We start from the raw sequence: 23,093 nt of genomic DNA, 5'->3' as shown, positions 1-23,093 counted from the left end.
CAGCCTATGTCTGCCACTCACCAGCTGCGGGAGCTTGAGCAAGTATTCAATTTTTCTCTGCCTTGGTTTCTTCTTCTGCAAAAGAGAGGTGTTAATAGTGCTGACTTTATAGGAATGCTGGGAAGATTAAATGAGTTACTATTTAAAGTTCTTGGAATGGCATGTGGCATGTAGTCATTGTACGTTTGTGAAATAAAACTGGTAAGTAAAATGTGTTTGATTTTTTTAGTATGCCCCCTACTAAAACAGAAGCTCAATGAAGGGAGGCTTTACTGGCTTTACTGTCTGTTGTGTCCTCAGAGCTAAGGGCAGTGCCCTGTGCATAGCAGGCTCTCAGTAATGGCTTTGCTGAAGGGGTAGCATCCTGAGCTTCCTCTGTGTACCCTTCCTTGGCTTCTCTCTGTGATTTCTCTCTTTTCTTTTCTGAATGACCTTATTCGGGTGATCTGGCTTATGTGTTTCATTCAAGACTCAGAGAATTATTTTATGCCAATAAATTCTCTGGGACTCTGATCCTAAGTGTAAGGCCTATAGTTTCTTCTGACCCAAATATATAGTCCAGAAATACTACTTAGTATGTATTTTAACTATTAGATAATGAAACATTGTTTAAATAAGCACTCTAGGCCAAGTCATGAAGCATGAAGACCAGTAGAGGACAGGGGTAAGATAGGTTCGGGCAGGCAGGACCAGGAAACAACTCAACTCTCATGCATACCTTGCAAATGGTAGCCCACCTTCCAAATTATGGAATGAAAGAGGTCCAGTCAAGCTGGCAGTTTTGTCCAGGGCTGGTGAACAGTCATAGAACACTCTGTAAAAAGAAGTAACAGTCATAATCAGATGGAGGTCCTCTTCTAGCAAAATGGAGGGACAGAATGAGTCATCTGAAATGAAGCAGATCCTTAGCAACTGAGCTACAGAGGCAGGCCCCAGCTCCAAGGCAGAGGAGCCTGGGCAAGCAATCACGTGCTATTGAACCCAGACATGAGGCCTGCATTTCAGAATTGAGTCCATTCCTAGCAGGAAACCAGAGGACTAATCAGAGACCAAAGCCTAAGCCCAGCGGGTTCCAGCAGTTGCTCTGAATAGTCTCTGTGAAGCCCCTGGTCCCTGGGCTTTTCTCATGCCTCTGCTGGACTGTATTTCCTCTTTTCCATCCCCTCTTTTCTCTTTCAGAAATTATTATTTAAATTTATCTCCTACTTTAAGCCTCCAATTGCTGATAGCTTTCTGTTTTTCTATTAGAACTCTTTAGGGATTTATTTTGTTTTGTTTTTATTTTGTTTTACTTCCTGATCTATTTCCTTGAATTTATCTCCTAGCAATTTTATTGACTTTTTCTATTTCAATTTTCTGAATTTTAACTTACAAGAGCCCCCCAGCTCTGATTTCATGCCCATAAAGTATTCTCTTCTCTTTCCCTGAAGAATTCAATTATAAGATGTTTGGGCATGTTTGTTTCTTCTCCTCTCTGTACAGTTTCTGAATCCTTTGAATTCCTTTTATTTTTTACTTTTTGTCTATGTTTCATGTTAGCAGTTTCCCTCAACATCTACCCATCCTTGGCTGTTCTTACTCATCGATGTAAGGGTAAAGCTGCCCTAGAGCCAAGGGCAGCTATAAGCATTGCCAGAAACCCCTTGTTTACTACTGAAGAAAGCTAGGATGAGTCATATACAGATGTCATAAATTCCACATCTAGACAAGAAGGAGACAGGACATGAATACATGAACCACAAGTAACAGTCACATCTCCCACCTGCTGTGGTTGGGGGTACAAATGAACATGCAGCCTTACTTGTGCTCTGTTTCTACAGTTATTTGAGCTTTTCTTTTAGGCATGCAAAAGCAGTATCTGTAAAGATGTTTCTTTAAGGCTTGTTAGCTTTGGAATTTTATATTTCAAAACCTGCATTATATAGCTAAGAAATAAGAATGAGACAAGCCAGTTTCTGTAGTTGGGAATGAATTTAAATGTGTAATTATACATATCATTTACAATGGGCAGCTGCAGAAAGCATGTTAACACAGTGTGCCAGGGCTCTGTGAAGTGTGTTGCTAATGTTTACCTTACACACACATTTACACACACACAATGTGACCTTGCAAATGCCCAAGAATGAATAACACTACCTTTGTATGCAGGGAAATGTCCTTGGAGTCCCTCTTATGAGATACTGGAAAATATTTTAGCAAAAGATAAAACTATAAGCAGAATCTATCATTCCTCTGAAAAACTTGTGTCCTTCACCAAACTTGAACCCTTTCCCCCATGCTACCCTGGAATGAGAACTTTTTCAATTAGAAAGGCTTTTATCTGTAATTTGTAGGAGGCCAGCTCCACCATGAGTCTCTGAAACCCCTTACAGGTCTCCACATAGGCCATGGAGGCAAGACCCAGCGGCAGTCTGACTTGTCTTGGTGAACACCCTGTCATCCTGGCAGGAGCTCAGCAAGAGGGGCAATTTGGTGAGGAGCTGTCACAAAGCTGTTTCTCATCCATTGCCCTATGTTGTGGGAGGCTGCCACAAGGCAGTTTCTCATCTGTTTCCCTGATTCCTACGAGATGGGACTTTCCACCTGTCCCCATCCTTTGGAAAGAGTTACAGAGGCTAAGATTGCATGACTGGAGTCTACAGTGGCTCCTCGGCAACAGTGTTGCCCACAATCTGGCCTTTTCGGTCTGGTGTAGTCCTGTGGGACAGGCATGCAGGTAGCTGGCACCATGCTGCTCTTGTTTACACTATCTGTTTAACAGATGTCTAAATCTATTTGGGCTTGTGGTTTCCTTACTGGTTGAATCTCTAGAAATGTGGCAAGCCATCTTAACAGTGGTATAAGTGACCATGCTGCTCCTTAGTGACTGACTGTTTCAAGGAAAGCCTGACTGACCAACAGTATCCTAAGAAAAGGAGAAAGTTTATTTTCCTCTACTGGACAAAGGCAACTGCTATGTTAAATTGGCAACATGCCAGCGCAAAAAGTCATCTTGGCCAAAAGATGGCTGCTGCAGTTTTAGGCATCGCATGTGCATTCAAGGCAGGATGTAGCAGTGAAGGCAGGACGCAATGATCTGCCTGTTTTTCTTAGGAAAGCAAAGCTTCTCAAAATCTGCCTCCTTTTCCCTTTGTGCGTTACTGGCCCTAACTCCCTGAGCTTATGGGAGGCCAGATATCCAGTTTTGAAAGAAAGGAACCAGATTGGCATTATTGGTCTGGACTAGAACAGACTTGTCACAGGACACCCCTGGGCTATCTCCCTGCCTCTCTGCACTGAACAGGAGTTCCACTGGTGAGATGCAAGGGAGGATAAGTATGAGTGGGCAATGGCTGTGTGTGCCACTTCACTAATGTAGCGAGTCCTAGCTCCTCTGCTCCCAAAGACCAGTCAGTAGCTGACTCCATTCTCTCCTTGCTTGCATATCAATCGTATCTCATATTTGAATTGATGACTGAGGAGATGCCTGGTGGTATTATGAAAACAATTTCCAGTTCCACAGACACTATAAGACTAACCTAAAAGAAAAAACTATTAGAGTCGTCACGGTCAAGGACTGTAGATATACCAGTTTCTGAACTCCTTTTCTTTTCTTTATTCTAGAGGTAAAATACCAGACTTAACATCAAATGCTTAGAAGAGAATGATGTTACGTGGACATGGAGAGTCTGAAGTCACCACAAACTTACTTAGCTTTGCAGAAAATCAACCATGATAAATCTCCTTCAGGTATGATTACTATATCCCCTCTTATTTAAGTAAGAGATAATTGGGATTATTACCTGCATTTAGACAAATTGGTACAAGGAAAAGTCAACGTATCTAGTCTGGAGGGGAAAGAATTTAGCAAATGCTAACATGGAACCTAATCCCTCAGGAGCTAGGCTGTGAGAACTTAACCCTTCCATTCTCTTTCACCTGTCAGGCTTCCACATATCCCTGAAGACCCCACTTAACAATAACTTTCTTTATCAAATCTCTCACAGATTTCCCAAAGTTAGTCAAGCCATCTGTAATCTTACAGCCGTTTCTCACATCTCTAATTAAACTCTTACCACTGACACACTGGAATTATTTACTTACCACTTCCTCACCAACTAGATTAGGAACTTATCCAGGAGAGCAGTTTTGTTTCAAACACTTAGCACAAGTTGGGAAGCACGGTAGTAAGTTCTCAACATACTTTTATTGAATACAATTAAACCTAAACCTAAAACTTTGAATAATTAACAACCTACAACATTTAAGGCCTATATCTTAATTTAAACTCATAAAAATAAAAAATGCATTCTTGGTCTACAAAAAGAGGTTAGCACAATAAAACGCAAATGCAAATCAAAATATATATATATATATATATATATATATATATATATATATTTCCTAGAATGTAAAAATGACTTATTTTTCTAACATTAGAAACTCCTAAAAATTGATATGAAAAAGATCAACAAACCAGAAGACAAATGGGCAAGAACACAGATAGATAAATCACATAAAAAGAAGTATAAAGGAAACCAAACCAATGCAAAGATGCTTGACCTTCCTCATAATTTTTAAAATGCTAATTAAAACTATGCTGAGATGCCATTGTAACCCATCATATTGGCAAACATCCAGAAGTTAAGCAATACCTTGTGTTAATAAAGCTGTAGGGAAACAGGCATTTCTGGTAGAATGCAAATGGCATGGTCCCTAGAAGGGCCATGTGGTGGTGACTACACAATTTTACAAATGTTTCCAGACTTCAGCCCTATTCTCATACTTCTAGAAACTTCTCCTACAGGAGTCCCTGCACAGCTACAAAACAGCATGTAATGCTGTGCCATTCTACTGATTGTATGAACATAAGAGAAGTAATCCACTTCCACAAATGGAAAACTGATGACATTGCTATGGTCCATCTCACAATAGAAAACAATACAGCTGGAAAAGAGCGTGCTCCGGAAAGGTATTCAGGACAAATGGTTCAGAAGAAGGGTTCAGAACAGTGAACATGATGCCCATGGTTTCGTAGAGGGTCAGTTATTTTAGTTTATAATTGCCTAAAGTACTGAAAATGTATACTTTGGGGCGAGGGGAAAGATAGGAGAACAGTGAATAGAGTGGTAGCAGAACTTCTCATTGTGTATCACTCCTAATCTTAAAATCTTTAAGTCATTACCTATGCCAAACATGAAGTTAAATTTTTAAAATCCCACATCTTGCACATAGTTTTTAGAGCCAGATCATGTCTTTGTATCTCTGCCTCACCTCTTACTTCGCCAGTGAATTTGGGCAAGTTCCCTAACCTGTCTGAAGATTTTGATGAGTTGATAAATAAAAAGAAATGAAGCCTAAAACAGAGTTAGTTCTGTGTAAGTTTTGACCATTATTAATACTGATTTAATAATTAAGTTGAAGGACTCTTAGTATCTATTTAGTGAAAAGATTTATGGAATCTTGCCAATATTCCTGTGCGATAGTTATAATCTGTTTCTCTTTTTGAAGATAATAAAATGAATGCCAAGACAAATAAAGAGATTAAACCCAAGATAGCACTGAGTCAGAGCCAAGTACAAACGCAAGAGCTGACACTTGGACACTGCGGGATCATCCCATGTCACACATATGGGAACACTAGGAGACAAGTGCATTGATTTTATTCCTTTCTAGCAATCAAAAAGAATAAATCTGATTTTGAGGTATTAGGAATGTGCAAACTGTTTCAAGATGTGCAAGATAACTGCAAAACACAGCCCCCGAAAGTAACTGCTACAATTCTTGATGAAATCAATAGATGAAATCTTCCTACTCATTTTCTAGTTGCCCAAGAAAATGGGGGTCACCATCAGGCTGGGAGTTTCTAGGAGAAACTTTAAATGCAGGCAACAGGTTCAGCTGTGATGCTTGCATTTACGGTCCCACACATGCCTACCCTATGATTGTTTATCTGAAAATAGAGAATTATTAATGCAGAAATGATAGAACTAGCTGGGCATTGTCAATTTATTTCTCAATCTCTTTTGGATGGTTTAAGTTGGCTTTTTCTGTGGAAAACGAGTATGTGTGTGACATGTCGATATTTGGATGACCAGATGTATTGGGTAACACTGATTGAAAACAGTACAAGGAAGCAGTTTAGGTGTTTTTCTTTCTAATCAAAAAACAAAGCCTAACACATTGTGAAGAAATTGTGCCCCCTGCTGATTTAACTTGATATTAATGTCATCAGCTTAAAAAGAAAAAGAATTTTTAAATCAGGCCTGTAAGAGAGTGCTGTGTCCTCAAGGTCAGTAAATGTCCGTTCGGATACTAAGGCAGTCTCTCCTAGCAATTAGGAACTCTTTGCTTGATATCGACCTTGGAGAAAAAGGAACTGAAAGAAGAATGCTTCCTTTTGTGAGTCTTGTAAAATTTTGTTCAAAGAACCTTCTCAATATTCTACATACCTTTGTCGACTCTGAAAGAGAGAAGCAAGACAAAAAGCTTAGAGAATCATGTGGACTGATGGTGAGCACAGCCCCTTTGTGATTACCTCTAGCTTTATTAGGACACAAAGGACATTAGAACTCTGTTCTAACTATCAGGAGAAATAAAAATGCTCTTGTGATTGACTGAGCTTATTCACTCTGAGAATATTATTATTGCCATGAATAGCAATCACGGTCATACATTCCAGGTGCCTGGAAGTCATTTTTTAACTGGATATGAGCCAACTCTTCAGATTCCAAATGCATCCTCTAAAACGGCTCCAGCCCTGAACAAAATTGTTTACTAGAAATGTACCCACTGCAACGCAATCCCCCTTCTCTGGGATCCTCACAGTTGTCTTGATGTCTTGATCTCTTCCTTGTCTACTGCCTCTCAACCCAAGTTTTTGTTCTATTTCTTTTTCTGATCTGGCACTAATTTCCAACAAGTAACCATACAATCTTTCATGAAATTTTCATTGACAGAGCTTATGCTCTTCTCCTCTGCAGTGAACTGAATGTTTGTGTCCTCCCAAAAGCCATATGATGAAGCCCTACCCCCACCGTGATGGCATTTGGAAGTGAGACCTTTGGAAGGTTAATTAGGTTTAGATGAGATCTTGAGAATGGAGCTTGAATGATGTGGTTGGCACCTTTACAAGAGAGAAAACAGAGTGCACTCCCTCTGCAAGAAGGTAGCCTCCTGCCAATCCGGGGAAAGGTCCTCACCAAGAACGCAATCATTGTGCCTCCCTGATCTCGGACTTCTGGCCTTCTGAACTGTGAGAAATAAATAACTACTGCTTAATACCCCTACTCTGTGCTATTTCATTATTGCACCCTGAGCTAAGACATTCTCTTCAAAGGAATACATCTTTAGGAGAAATTCCTGATTGCAGAAGGACTTCAGAGGTGCAGTTAGCCTTGGAGAAGATAACGGAGGAGATGTTTGGAGTAGAGCACAGCTCCTCAGGCCTCTCCCTCTAGCCCAGGCCACAGGCCACACATCACTGCTCTTCTACATCTGTGAAGAGACCAACCTTTTCCAGTCTGAAGGATACAAAACTTTGTTCCAGATTCAACTAACAAATAGGTAGGAAAAATTCTCCTCCCACCCCACCCCTCCATCCTCTAGAAGTACTTTCAGTCTACCCAAAGTCCCTTTTATTCTTTAAATAGGGTTGCCAGATTTAGCAAAGAAAAGTACAGGGCACCCAGTTACATCTTCATTTAAGATCAACATGAATGATCTAATCTTTGTTGTTTATCTGAAATTCCAATTCAGTTTAACCAGAGTCCAGCATTTTCTTCGATTTCACTGTTTGCACGGCTTGTTTTCCAGGGCGTTCTAAAACTGCTTACGAAGCCAGATGGGGAAGGAGGCGCAGGTGAGCACGGCCGAGGCTGTCTCGGGCGCTCATCTCCCTCTAGCGGCCTCCGGGGACATCACACCCGCCGAGGAGAGGGGGTGGGGAGGAGCCGCGGGCGCCTGGGCCGGGAGAGGATGCTGAGGTTCAAAGCCAGGCTCAACTTAGATCCCTTTCACTCCCCACCCCCACCCCGTGCCTTGGCACAGGACAGGAAAGTCCCCACTAGCAGAAATGGCGGGTTTTTTGGTTTCCGAGCATGGGTTCTAGAATCCAGAGATGGATCCCAGATTATTCCTCGAGTTCCTAGAAGGACAGTTCCTTCAACAGAGGTGTTTCACGGTTGCTTGTTAAATGAATGAATGCATGCATGAATGAATGAAAGAAAGAAACTATCACAACTGTCTACACACCAAATTTACTGTCATGGAGTACACTCATTGGCATTAGTGGGATCCAGGCAAGGCAGAGAATTCAATGACAACTTTGGTGTTAGGAGCCCCTGCTGCCATCAGTGGCAGGTCAATTAAAAAACTAGGTTTTTTAATACTAAGGAGTAATGGGGGGGGGGCGAGGGAGTGGCCTTTAGTCTGTGTCAGTCTCCTTCAAGCCACCCAAAGAACACAGAATCTAAGCAAAAGCAATCATCTTGCTTTGCATTTTCCAGACAAATCGCCCAGAAGTTGCACCTTCTAACCAGGTTGTCTCTGGAAGCTCTGCTACACAGATATGCTGAACGTCCATCCCCTAGTACCCGTCTTAGCCCTCATCTGTCATCTCACAGACTGGGTGGTAGGTATTTGCACAGGAAATTGAGACATCAGGTACTCACCCTTTTAAAAAAATTACTCATATGGAAGGACATAATAATTACTGAGCATCTAATATGTGGCAGGCACTATCTCTCGTTACCTCATGTGATCTTCTTGGCACGTTAGTCAGCACAGGCTGCTACAACAAAAACATCGTAGACTGTGGCTTAAACAAGAGGCATTTATTTCTCACAGTTAAGGAAGTTGGAAGTCTGAGGCTGGAGGGTCGGCGTGGTAGGGTTCTCAGTAACCATCTTTTTCCTGGCTTGTAGATGGCTGCCTTCTTGCCATGTCCTCACATGGAAGAGAGAGAAAAGGCTCTATTCTCTTCATCCCTTTAGAGGACACCAGTCCCATCCTGGGGTGGCGGGGAGGAGGGGTTGTCTGCTTTCATAAACTAATCTAAACGTAACTACTGCCCAAAAGCCCCATTGTCAGATACCATCCTGTGGAGATGGGGGTGGGGTGGGGGGTGCACATCCGTATGAATGGGGGAGCACCAACATTCAGTCCTTAGTACACAGTAACACAGTGAGGTTGTCATTACTGTTCACACTGCTGAAGATGTGGAAATGGCAGGTTAGAGAGAGGAGTAACTTGGCCAGGGTCATGCAGAGGATGCCAAGGTGCAAACACTAGGTACAAACCTGATCTCTGTCCAACTTATCACGATGGCACTTAAGTACCTGAAGAGGCCATTTGTATGCTAAGAAGGAGGATCAAACAATGAGCGAATGTATGCTAAAAGTCAAAAAGCAAGCAGCAAGGGAAAATGTGAAGGGAGGGTGGAGTGGTGAGTGAGAGGCAGACAATGGCTCTGTCATTCCTCTGTTGGAACTCAGCTCTGACTGGTCTCATCAGCTAGTCCCTCTACACCTAAGGTTCTTTAGGTAACAAAGGACACTACGGTGTTTTTTGAAAATCTTTCTTACTTTTAAAAATTTCCAGGCTGAGCATCCTGAAGATTCTGGTCTTCTGAAGAAGAGCTCAGGAATCTGCATCGATAGGAAGCATGGCAAGTTTGAAGCTCAGAGGATCTGATGTTCTCTAATGTTTATTCCTCCTCTAAAATCTCAGTGGTAACTCAGCCACTGAGGCTACATTCTTAGGAGAATTTTCCAGTACATTTTTATTATTTTTTATATATATAATTATTCTAGGAAAGGAGAAGTTAAGGTACTTTGTAGTTGGTCTTGGTGTACTTCTAGAGAGCGAGATTGCTAAGTGGAAGTTCTCATGGTGTTTCCTATGTCATTTCAATGGCATTTGACAATTTGTAGCACGGGCCCAGTAGAGTTGTAAGCTCCAAATGTAGTAATTCCACTTGATGTTAGATTATAAAAAGCTATGTCTATGTGGGGTAGAACCTGAAGACCTTCCAAGGAACAATTAATCTCACAAAAAAATGATTTGGAAACAAAATAGTTATGTAAAGTAATTTTCTTTTAGTTATTTAGATCCTGTATTAATTCCTCGAACATGTATTTTTTAAAGTGCTTGCTATGCTAGGAGCTGTGAATAGGATGAAGAGTTGCTTGGTCTCTTTAACCTAACTGTGTATCACACTTCCTCAAATCTTGTTCAGAAAGAGTCTGGGTAAAATAAAGTCAAAAAGTCAAATTGAAACAGATTACAGAATGTTCTCATTAGGGACAGGATCACTGTGCACACTTATGTTAATGGGCACATGGATGGGGATGGTGTCAGCAGCAAGCTCTTGGAATATCATCAGTTATGAGAAGTCCAAAATTCCTTGAAAGGCCATAAGGATGCTGTGTTACACCTTCAACTTGAAATAATCTTTGAAACCCATTTTGTTGAATCAGAGAGTCACCTGGCTAGGCTTACTATTAAAGCAAAAAGAAGAGTTTTAAGTCCTTTACCTAAATGCTCCCTTGCTCCCTCTTACCACTTTTTGGTTTTCCTAATAACTTAATTCTTAGGTCCCTCAGTTCTGTTCCTCATTGGCTATTTGCACTGTTCGTACCCTTAGATAATTAGTATTTCATTCTTTAGTCATCATCCACAGCCCATACATTTCATTATCATTATCTTATCTTGGTACAAGGAACTCATCTAATTATCCCTATGTACTTCCCTTTGAAGATGGTATCATGATGTTAATAATTTGTTTCTCTTATAACTGAATAAATTACCTATAAAATGGTTTCTATATCTTATTTCTATTTCTCTCTTATAAAACCTCTGTCTATATTGCTGACTCGTCACCTGCTCAGATATCTAAGATTAAATTTACTGGTTGGGCAGGCATGTAGTTGATATATGACTAACAGGCAATTCTCCTTCAGGACACTCAAGATTGTGTAAGTACACCTGATTCATACCTGCTGCAGCTGCGATGTGTACTAATAGAGCAAAACAGAGAGCGGGGATGATGACAGCCCAGCCACAGTGACTGGTTCTCTAACTCCATAAACCAACAGGGAAATTACAGCCTGGTAAAACAAATAGCTCCCAAAATCATTCCAAAAATTCCAAGGAGTGATAGAAGTTTTCTTCACATCCTTTGCAGTGAGGAGACTAAGTTGTTTGATGCTTTTCTTCAAGTTTGCTCCATTGTTTCCATACTTCCCTTCCCTTCTAAGGCTCTTCACCATCATTCAGTTCATTCTCTGCTCAATAAAAATTTCTTAAGCCTCTTTTACATGCTAGACACTGTGCTAGGAGCTAGGAATGCAGCCATAAATATTGTCAAGTGGACACAGACACTAGTCTCTTCTGTTGTATTCTTCTAGTCAGATTCACCTATCTTCAAATATTTTGATAATGAGTCAGAATAGGAGAGTATGAGCTAAAAGCATGGGGTCTAGTCAGAGCTGAGTATGAGACATAAGCTCATCACTGCTACCTGTGTGCTCATGGACATGTAGATATTGCTGAGCCTTTGCATTCCCATTTGTAAAACAGAGATCACATTAGTACCTTCTCCCCAGTAAAAGTGTGAGGATTAGAAGAGATGGTATTTATAAAAGTACTTGCTTAATGCCTTAAAATGAGCAAGTGCTCAAAAAATTGAAGCTCATATCATTTAATAATATGATTTTCCCAGGCATGTGTACACAAATTCAACTGATTTTTTGCAGGAAGGTCAGAGCCTCCTTGAGGCTTCAGCTGGGCTGAGCTTAAGAAAAAATGTCAGCAAGGGCTGAAAATGATGTGTGACTCATTCCACAATTGGTCTGTGGTTGAGGAGTCAACCAGAGGAATGTTCAAGTTAAGATTTCTCCCAGCAGGGGCAGCCTGGGTGGCTCAGCGGTTTACCACCACCTTCAGCCCAGGGTGTGATCCTGGAGACCCGGGATCGAGTCCCACATCAGGCTCCCTGTATGGAGTCTGCTTCTCCCTCTGCCTGTGTCTCTGCCTCTCTCTCTCTCTGTCTCTCATGAATAAATAAAATCTTAAAAAAACAAAGATTTCTCCCAGCAAGTGAAATTAAGAGAGTAAGAACTAGAGCTGTGATCTAGAGTTCCTTCTCTCCAGCATGACATTTCCTCAGATTCATTCTGGAGAAAACAAGTCCTAAGAGAAGGTGTGAAGCAATGGTTCTCTGATCAAAAACCTTTGGAAAATGCCTTTGCTATAACAGAACTGTGCCTTGTATATTCACAATGCATATTAGCATATTAAATATTCAAATACTAGCAACAAAAAAATTTAAACTTTCTATCATCTTCCAAATTCATGTCTGTATAGAATTCTTTTTTTAAAATAGCATCAAACATCTCAAGAAACATCCTTTGGGAAATTCTGCTAAAAGAAGCCGAAGCAAATTGACCTCATGATCATCAAGCAAAAAAAAAAGAATGTATTCTTGGAGAACAGGCCAATTATTTCTATGGCCTTGACCTTTACCAATAGCATAGTCTTGAGCAAGTCACTTGATATCTCCACATAGCAAACAAAATGATAACACATCCTCCTCAGATAGCCCTAGATAGAAGGATCATTATGAAAATTCATGTAAGGAAGGAATAGAAGTTGCCAAATAAAAGTTTCAGTGTGCATCCTAACTTTTGCCAGAATAAATGCCAAGATGCATTTCCTAAGACTAAAGCTTTTTGATATTAGATGGCTGGGAGGAGGTTGAGGTATGGTCAGGATATAGCTATTAACAAAAGCATAGCGTAAGTGTCAGAAATGAGTAGGCGTTAAGTCCGGGAAGATGGAGAAAAGAAGGAAGATAATTCAGTGCTGGCATGCTGAAACCACCAACAGAAAAAACGAGTCAGAGTGGCAGAGGGGCAAAGTGAGACTCTTTTTTTGATGTGCTAGTTTTGAAGCTAACAAACCAACCAGTTGTGATTTCATCTATCTGGCCTTAGAAAAGCAATCAGAGCTTGAGAAATAAACTGGGGAACCTTTAGCACATTGTGGTGAATATTTTAAGAAACAATCATGTCTTATTCAGTTTCCTATTTTCAGTCTTTAACCTAGTGTCTGGTATGTGGTAGAAGCTTTTAAAATGTTTGGAAAATAAATGAACAAATTAATACTCTGCAAATCTGATAAAGTAGATTCCATGCCAAATGGCCAGAATAGGAAAAAATATCAAGGGAATAAATAAAATGATAGTTGAAACAACAGAACAATGAAAGGTGTGTAAAGAAAAAAAGATTAAAAAAAAAAAAAAGAGACCAAGCACTAATATAAGAACTACAACCAGAGAAAACAGAGTCAGAGAGGCTGATGGAGAATCAAGTGTTTTCTAATATGACAGGAAGGAAAGGAGAAAGTGGGTAGTCAGCGATATCAAACACTCTGGGAGGTCAAGTAGGATGAAAATTTACTTCTTTCAGTCATGATCTGAAATAGCAATAGGACAATAATACCAAATCCTGATGTCTGGGATGTGGTAATACAGGCTGTATGGAAGGAAAGTCTCCCCTACATGCACATTAGAATGTGAACATAAAATAAGCTCACTCATAGGAGGAAAACACAGACCTAACTCTTTGTTGTTTCTAACACAGGATAATTCTTTTTAAACTTCTAACTACAGAAAATTTTAAATTAAAAAAAAAAAGAAAAATTTAAATATGCAAAAATAGAGAAGTGTAATGAACTCCCAGGCATCCAGCACCCAGCTTGAACCCCTGTCAACTTTGTTTTGTCTCTACTTCCATCCACTCTCCCACACACATACTAGATTATTGCAAGGCAAGGACTGGATACCATGTTATTTCAATCATAAATATTTTTGTTTGAGACAGAAGGGTATAAGAGCAGGTAGCAAAGAACACAAAAATTTGGTGTGGTAGGTATCCTTCTGGAGCAGATGAACACAACAAACAAAAGCCCAACACTAAGAAGGGAAACCTTCTTCTCCCAGAGCATGTGACTATAACCAGCAGAAAGCCATCAGAGTGAGGCTTTTTTCTGAATGGGAAAATAGAGAAAAATTGCTAGCTTTATTATAGAAGAGAATGCCTTTGAATAGAGTTGAAATGCCTTTCTTTTCCCCTTTTTTAAAAGATTTTATTTATTTATTTGAATGAGAGAGAGAGAACACAAGCATTGGGAAGAGCAGAGGGAGGAGCAGAGGGAGAAGGACAAGCAGACTCCATGCTGAGCATGCAGCCCGACAGAGGGCTTTATCCCAGGTCCCTGAGATCATGAATTAAGCCAAAAGCAAGAGCCAGACACTTAACCAACTGAGACACCCAAGTACACTGAAATGCCTTTCTCCTAGGTAAATTTACCTTTAAAAAAAGACAGTTTTCAAACATTTCTAATTTGAGACAAAATTATATCTATGAAATTAAGGTAAACAGTCTTGAGGAAGAAAGCAATCTGAAATCAGAAAAGTTTGGTACTTGAATTTAAAAACATTTAATGATTTGTATCAAGAGATATAGAATGTGGATCAGATGATTCAATATTATTAAGGTGTCAATTGACATTCTCCTAAATTTGATCTATGATTCATTGCAATCCCAATAAAAACCCTAGCAAGATTGTCTGTAGTAACTAATAAGATGATTCTAAAATATATGGACAAGTCAAAGGACCTAGAATAGCCAAAAGAATTTTGAAAAAGAACAAAGTTGGAAGTTAAACTGCCTGATTTCAAGGCTTAGTAAAGATACAGTAATCAAGAGTGTGGTGTTTGTGGAAAGATAAACATTTAGATACTTAGAATAAAATAAAGAATCCAGTAATAAAACTACATGTATAGATTCAAAAAATTTGTATTACTAGTGCCAAGGTAATTAAATGAAGAATGGAGAGTCTTTTTAATAAGTTCTGCTGGAAAAATTAAGTATTCATTTGGGAAGAAAATGAATAATCCCTCGTAGCTTACACAATATGCAAAACTTAACTGCAAATATATTATAAACCTAAACATAAAATCTAGAATTTAAACTTTTAAAGGATTTTAGGAGAAAATCTTTGTGACTTTTGGTATAGAAAAATTTCCTATATGGACACTCAAAGCACTAAACGTTGTAGGAAAAAAATTATAAAATGAACTTCATCAAAACTAAAAACTTCTGTTCTTCAAAAGCCACAGACGGAGAAAATATTTGCAACATACATATCTGACAAAAACATGTATCCAAAACATAAAAATAGAACACTTACAACCCATTAATAAGAAGATAAACAACTCAATGTAAAACAGGCAAAAGATTTGAACAAAACTTTGCAAAAGAAACACAAAACATGTGCAACATTGTTAGCATCAGGGAAATACAAATTAAAATCAATATAAAAAAAATGAAAAAAAAATCAATATGAGACACCATTACATACCGAGTGGAATGGTTAAAATTAACAACAAAACTAGCAAAAACATTGACAATACTAAGTGCTTGTGAAGATATGAAAAACTGTAACTCTCATATGTTGTTGCTATAAAGGTAAAATGGTATAATTACTCTGAAAAGCAGTTTCGTTGCTTTTTAAAATATTAAACCGGGATCCCTGGATGGCTCAGCAGTTTAGCACCTGCCTTCAGCCCAGGGCGTGATCCTGGAGTCCTGGGATTGAGTCCCACATCAGGCTCCCTGCATGGAGCCTGCTTCTCCCTCTGCCTGTGTCTTTGCTTCTCTCTCTTTCTGTATCTCTCATGAATAAATAAATAAAAATCTTAAAAATAAAATAAAATAAAATATTAAACCATGCAATTACCATAAAACCTACAAATTGTGTTCTTAGGCATTTAGCCACAAAAGATGAAAATATATGTCCACAAAAAGATTTGTACATGAATGTTCACAGCAGTTCTATTTATAATAGTCAAAAACTGGGAACAATCCAAATGTCTATCAATAGGTAAATAAAACATGGTACTACTAATGCTACTCAACAGTAGAAAGGAACAATCTATTGATACACAACAACAAGGATAACTTTCAAAAACATGCTATGCAAAACAAGGTAGGCACAAATGAGTACAAAATATTTAATTTTATTTATCTGAAACTCTAGAAATTTAAATGTTATATTTATATTTTAAAAATAGTAATATATATTTATACATCATATAAACATTATATATAATATATTATTAATAATAATATAAATATATTCATTTACTCTCAGTTATCTTTTCTATAACAATAGACACAAATGATAATGAAACAGCATCCAGAGGGTTGAGGGGAAAAGATGTGACCCAAGAAATTGATAATCAATGTGTAAAATCAATGTGGTGAGGTCAACAGAAAGATATTTTCAGACAGATAGGAGCTAAAAAAGTCTGCCAACACTTACAGACTTAATGGGAAAAAATTACTTGGAGATATGTTTCCATCCACTGTGATATGAACTAAAACAAGAAACTGGGATGCCTGGTTGGCTCAGCAGTTGAGCGTCTACCTTTGGCTCATGGTATAATCCTGGAGTCCCGGGATCAAGTCCCAGATCAGGCTGCCTGCATGAAGCCGGCTTCTCCCTCTGCCTATGTCTCTGTCACACTCTCTGTATGTCTCTCATGAATAAATAGATGAAATATTAAAAAAAAAAAAGAAAGAAAGAAACTGAAAATGTGGTACTCGTATAAGGTGGTCAGTGGGCCTCATTAAATACAGTGTGAAGGGTAGATATTATTGTGATATAGCTAACTAATGGATAATGGGAAAAATAATCTTTAGAAGAGGATCTTAACAGCAACAACAACCAGGATATAGAATCCAAAATTATAGTAACAAATACTGGCTAGCAGTAAGTGATGGTAAGATTGTTTTGAGTGCATGAGAATAGGAGCAAGTAAGTTTTTAAAAATTGAAAGCTAATCACTAATGAAATAAAATTTGCAACACACTTTCAAAATTTCAGAATTTTAAAACTATAAAATAACATTTAAAAGAGTGGGGAATATAGAAATAGCATAAAATACATACGTTCTTAAAATGAACAACAAATACCAGTTTGATGTTTTTTGATCATTGATAATAAATGCAAATGGATTAAAATATTTTACTAAAAATGAAAGACTTTCACGGGTATCTGGGTGGCTCAGTCAGGTAAGCATTTGCCAGCTTAGGTTGTGATCCCAGGGTCCTGGGATTAAGCCTTGCCTGAGGCTCCCTGCTCAGCAGGTAGTCTGCTTCTCCCTCTCCTTCTAGCCCTCCCCCTGCTCCCTCTCTCTCTCACCTGAAATAAATAAAATCTTTTTTAAAAATAAAATACGCGATCCTGGAGACCCGGGATCGAATCCCACGTCGGGCTCCCGGTGCATGGAGCCTGTTTCTCCCTCTGCCTATGTCTCTGCCTCTCTCTCTCTCTGTGTGTGACTATCATAAATAAATAAAAATTAAAAATAAATTAAAAATAAAATAAAAATGAAAGGCTTTCAGATTGGATCAGAAAACCAAATCTAAATAAATACCATTTCTATAAGACATTCTTAAAATAAATACAATACTTAAACATTATAGGATGTGTTAAGAAAAACCAAGAAGGAAAAAGGAAAAGAAAGGAAGAAGTAGCAAAACTAGCAGGAGATAAAATAGGATTCAACAACAACAACAACAAAAAAAAAAAACAGGATTCAACAACTATACACACTAAATAGGACTGGTAGGTAATAAGTGATAAGGATTTAAAAATTTTGAATAATATAGTTAAAAGCCTGATGTAATAAATATATAATTTTATATACTAGAGAAAATACATCATTTTGAAACAACATGGCAATTTTACAAAAAATTCCAATGCATAGAAGTTCTTCATACCACACACTCTTGTTACAGTCAGAAATTAAAATATTTAACAATAATATAAAAACAGTCATTCATATAGATCTAAAATCAAATAAATTTGGAGTTAAAATAGATTGCCACTATAATTGAATCTCATTGAGAAAAAGGATATAATGAAGAACACTGAGCTTTGAAATTTACAAGACAACATGGTAAATGAGCAAAGAGGAGCCGATATTTTTTTTTAATTTAGTAAGAGGGATCTGTACGATATGACATTAAACATTAGAAAGCCATAATAATTAAATCAGCTTTCCTCTAACTCTTGTACATTAAATACCTGATCAAACTCAATCTGGCCTGGTAATAATTCTTGTCCTTTTGATTTCCATCTTCAGTAGCAACACCCCACTCCCTGCTGGATACTTGATCCTCTGATACTCTAAAAGATTTGAGAAGTAAATCATGGAATGACGGCAAGGGAAAATGACAAGGCAGAAATGGCCAAATCTATATTGGCTACGTGAAAGTCCCGTACTCATGAGGGTGACTTTCCAGCCACCTACTACTTAAAGTGTAGTTTACTGACTAGAAGCATCAACATCACTTGGAAACGTATTAAAAATGTAAATTCATTGACTTCACCCAAACATACTGAATAACTCTCTGGAAGTAGAGCCCAATATGTATTCAACAATCTCTCCAGATCATTCTTACATATGCTAAAGTTTAAGAACCCCTGCTCTAATCTATCCCTCCCTTTAGAACTCAGCTTTGTCTAGTACTGAGCCAGGTTGGTTTTCCATCAATGAGCCAATGCTCCCTTTAGATAAGCAACAAGTGTGTGGGGTTTGAGGGCTGTGTGTAGGGAATGGAGAAGGTAGAGGTGGGGAAGACAAGGTGAAAGTCATAGGTGTGATTACATGTTTTTCCTATGGGATAACACTTCCTATTCCATATGAATGGAAAAGCTAAACAGTTCTTTTAAATGAAATTTGAGCTCAGTATTGGATTGGATAACCAGGCAAAAAACAGAATCATAGGAGATTATCTCCCGATTGCATCTAGTTTGCTCTTCCTTTCTTCTTTTTCCCCCTAATTCTGGTATCTAAGGATTACTGCCATCAGCAACATTGTATTATGCTTAAATATTTCTTCCACAGATTGACAGTTTTCTTACATCAGATTCCCAAGTTTTCAGAAGAGAAGAAGGCCATCTGTTAGACTGGGGGTCCTCTATCCATACACTATGTAGGACCATGGCAACCATGTGAACCCACCTGCCTAGAGAGCAGATACTATTAAAATAGTCTTATGTGTGTTTCCTGCAATATTATCACCTTAAAAAAATACCCATCTTAAGACTGCAAAAGAGGTACACATCTCTTCTTTTAAATTTTGGAGAGTATATGATCCATTGGGCACAAGAGTAGATCCTAACTAACACTTCCCTTCAAATGGGGCAGACCCACCCTTTCCAGGAATGAAGAATAGTGGCTATTAATCTGTGACAAAACAATCCATGTAGGATTCCTAATATTTTCACAAGGAGTAGCCAGGCTTAAGGAAATACGACATTGCTAATGTGATGTAGTAATTTTGCTGGAGGCTTAGCATAATTATTTCAAACAGGTCACTAGAATTTGTCTTTTGGGTGGAGTCCAGCAGAAACAAGCTAAGTGTTTATACTAACCAAAAAACAGCTTGAGTGCTTTTCAGCATGTTATTATACATACTTTCAAGGAACAATGAGATTTTAGGAATGACATTGAGAAGATACAGATAATTTTGTTGCCTTAAAAATCATTGCTCACAATAGAGTTATGATGCCATTTATCTTTAATTTTTAAACCAGTTGTGTGCTGCAAGTCATGATAATTAAATCAAATTTAGATTCTCTTACTCTTTCATAATTTTTTTTTCCATTTGAGACTAACGACAATAAAAACTCTCTCACCTTGTTATGCCATTAAAGCACGTGTTGTACTAGGTAAAAGTTAATGACTGGGTTGATGAGTCAGGTGCAGCAATGAAGAATTGGGTGGAGCTTAGCAAAATTTTGAATTTCACTAGAAGAGATTTTGTTGATTAACAAAAAACAACAAAAAGCACCTTTTTCCAGGTGCTTTTCTTTAGTTTCTAAGGCAAATTCTATTATATAAGAGTCAGATCGTTTTAATGTAAATGTTTTCTCAAAAACTGTTTACATGTAAACATAAATGACTAATTCTTACATCATGGTTTTCCTGTTTTCATCTTTGCCTCTTTGTTAAGCTAGTGACTGTGTACCACAGGCAAACCAACCAGAACTGAAAAACCTGGTCACTGTAACTCATTGTGGTTCACCTGTGTGGCCACACCTCATGATAGGAGCCTGGAAACGCCAGTTTTGCCCATCCCAGTCAAAAATTATCCACACCTCAGAAACTGATCCTCTCAGTTTCCCATCTCTTCCCTTTCTCCCTATGCATATATGATTTTCCTCTGAGGACATGAATCTGCCCCTCCTTTTCTAGAAGGACTTGTTCTGATTCTATCCTTAATCTGATGTCTTTGAGATCATAATTAAGTAAGAGAAAGAGTCCAGGACCTAGTCTACTCTCAGGAGGCCTGTATCCTGCTCCACAGTTGCCACTATTGATCTGTCTGAGGTGGGTGAGAGGCACAAGTTCCTCTGCCTCACTTTCCTCACCGGCAGGATGAGAGGGCTGGCCTGGCTTATGGACAACATTCTGTGACTCTAGTTCTCTATTTCCTTTTACACTGTCTCCAGCTGACCTACTCAATAAGTGCTATACGGTTTGCAAAGCTCTTTCATACTACAGTTTTAAAAGTCTTTCACACACCTGCTCTCATTAGATCTTTGTAGCAATTCTAGGGAATAGGCAAAGTAGTTTGTATTACCTTCATTTTAGGAGTGAGGACACAGGCCAATGCTGACATGCTCAGTGGCTCATGGACTCTGAAGGGTGAAGCCAAGACAGCAGCCACGCTCGTAGCAACCAATCCCGTATTCCAGGTAGCTACATCTCATGGCTTATCAGTACATAACAACTTATAAGTCGGGTCCTTCCACTCTCAGTTCCAATAGTTGAAAATACAAACTCCAATTTCTTCGTTTTTTGTTTCCGAAATATCTTCCCTAATCTAAAGCTCAGAAAATTTAAAAGTAATTCAAAGGATAGATTCCAAAACTAACCAATGTAAATGGGTTGAACAAGGATTATTACAGTAATTGGAATAGATGGGGACAGGTCTAGAGTGAAGGAAGTGAGGCCTTTGCTGTAGGCACAAAATTTAAGAGGATATAAAAAAAATCAGTAATCCAGATTAATATTATAATGCAATATTTTTAAAAATCAGAATTAATGCAAAAAATGCATAACAAACAAAATATCAACATCTTAAAGTTGGGATCAGTAGAGAAAAAGGGCTAAAATTATTTGAAGTCAAACATACTAACTAAATTAGTACTTTTGAGTCTCATTGGCTGAACATACCTATTCCCTAGAACAGCATTTTATACCAAGGAGATGCACAATAAATATGTATTGATCTGAAAGAAATTCAGATGAAATTTTCATCATTCAGATGAAAGAAATTCATATTTAATTGAGAATATTTATAAAATAAAATGTTAATAAGTTATGGAGATAATTTGAAATTGTTGGAATAGACAGGGTTGAGAGGCAGTTGTGAGAAGGCCAAGGCAGGTATTCAATCATTAGCAGTATTATGTTTACTATTGATTGTTTGAGGGAATGCTGATTTTATTTCCAAAGATTTCTAAAAATGTGATACCTATCTTCTTTTGGTTCATGGATGTAGTTTAAGTTATCAGTTTACTCCTGAGGCAAATTATATATTATATATTAATGACTTTAGCCACTACTAGACAAATCACAGCACCCACTTTTAAATACCTGCTTATGCCAAACTCTGAGGCTTGCAACATCTATTCAAAGACAAATAAGATACTGCTCAGCCCTCAAAGAACTCACCATTTGATAGGAGGCTTATAATTGGATGGGATCTTTATCTCCCATCGGCCTGCTTCCTCCCGCCTTTTGTGCCCCATACCTAGCCAGGCCTTGATCTTTGGTGGTCCTGCTCTAAGCTGTTGGAGCTGTCAGCAATGGCGTGCAACTCAATCGATTCCTGCTTCCACTGGGATGAGAATGTCAGCTATGGAATTGGCACCTCAAGTTATAGCTCTGAACACTTCCCCCTAGATAAATACTATTGATTCACTTGATGGTTAAGTTTTAAGTACAACTTTTTATTCCAGATGAACTTTAAATAGCCCCTGTGGGTAGACCTGAGGTTTAATACCTACATATCACACTTTTAGCTGGAGTGCCAGACAGATGAATGATCCACAAATTTTGGAAAACAGCTCCACAAAAACTGGGAGGCTACTTAAATAAAAGTTTAGTCATTGTGTAATATCACCATGCCCAGGGAGTGTTCCCATAGTACCAACTTAAACTAGTAGCAATGAATCCAAACTTGCTTAGTAAGGCAAACTCCATCATCATCCTTTATGGATAATAAACACCTGGTTAGTTACTATTGCATAAATTAATAATTACAAAATGACCTGGTTCAACCTGGTCTCAACTAGCTCTTATTTTTGACAAGTTTAAAATTTTCCTTAATGTTCCCAAGCATTTATTATGTACACTCTAGTGATATGTTAGCAGTTGCCATTTTCCACAACTACATATTAAAGGAATGGATTAAAATATAGGGCATTCTTCAGCACCATATCAGCAATCTTTATTTCTACAACATTAACTCTAGAAATTTGTAATAATAATAATCCACTGTACTAGTTTTAAAGGTTCTTTTTTTAAATTGCACCATCTTTTTATATTGAACAATAATCTCACTTCCAGTAGATATGAAACAAGCTGACAAATTACTTACTTCTTTGAGTTTATTTTATTTAACCTCCCTCACATGTAGTAATGGCCTCTAATTATTAAAGGTGACAGTACAGACTAGGAAGGAGGGTTCTTAGAATCTGGCTGGCTGAAGAGCTTGGTCAAATTTTTCTGGTTTGTACTCTGATTTTTTTTTTTATACATAGTCAAATAAAGTGATTTTTAAATTAAATATCTTCCCAGATTCATGTTTCCATTAACACATTTCAATGAATTCTTCAATTAATTTATAGAAAAGTAGTATGTTTCATTAACATTGCATCAACATCTTCCATTATAATTGTGACATATAAGACTGCATTGGCTACCATAAATGTTAAATGGAAATCTGTTCGTCTAGGCATGAAAA

At 38.1% G+C, this 23,093-nt stretch overlaps 1 long non-coding RNA gene across 5 annotated transcripts in view; it reads right to left on the bottom strand.

Moving 5' to 3' along the window:
* LOC140636729 (uncharacterized) overlaps window positions 1-8,170 on the bottom strand; it is a 53,072-nt gene extending 44,902 nt beyond the window's left edge. The window contains exons 1-3 of one of the 5 annotated variants that reach the window (XR_012033940.1): window positions 7,815-8,170; window positions 719-814; window positions 22-75 (exon numbers count right to left, since the gene is read on the bottom strand). This is a non-coding gene — a long non-coding RNA (uncharacterized lncRNA). Of the gene's footprint in view, window positions 1-21; window positions 76-718; window positions 815-6,431; window positions 6,828-7,814 lie in introns of those variants that run through there. The other 4 variants (XR_012033939.1, XR_012033938.1, XR_012033942.1 and 1 more) reach the window with 4 other exon arrangements.
* Between the last annotated feature and the right edge of the window lie 14,923 nt (window positions 8,171-23,093).

This window comes from Canis lupus, chromosome 7 (assembly GCF_048164855.1).
Source record: "Canis lupus baileyi chromosome 7, mCanLup2.hap1, whole genome shotgun sequence".
In the NCBI taxonomy this organism is placed as follows: Eukaryota; Metazoa; Chordata; class Mammalia; order Carnivora; family Canidae; genus Canis; species Canis lupus.
Note: the sequence above shows the minus strand (reverse complement) of the source record. Positions and strands in the feature narration are given on the sequence as shown.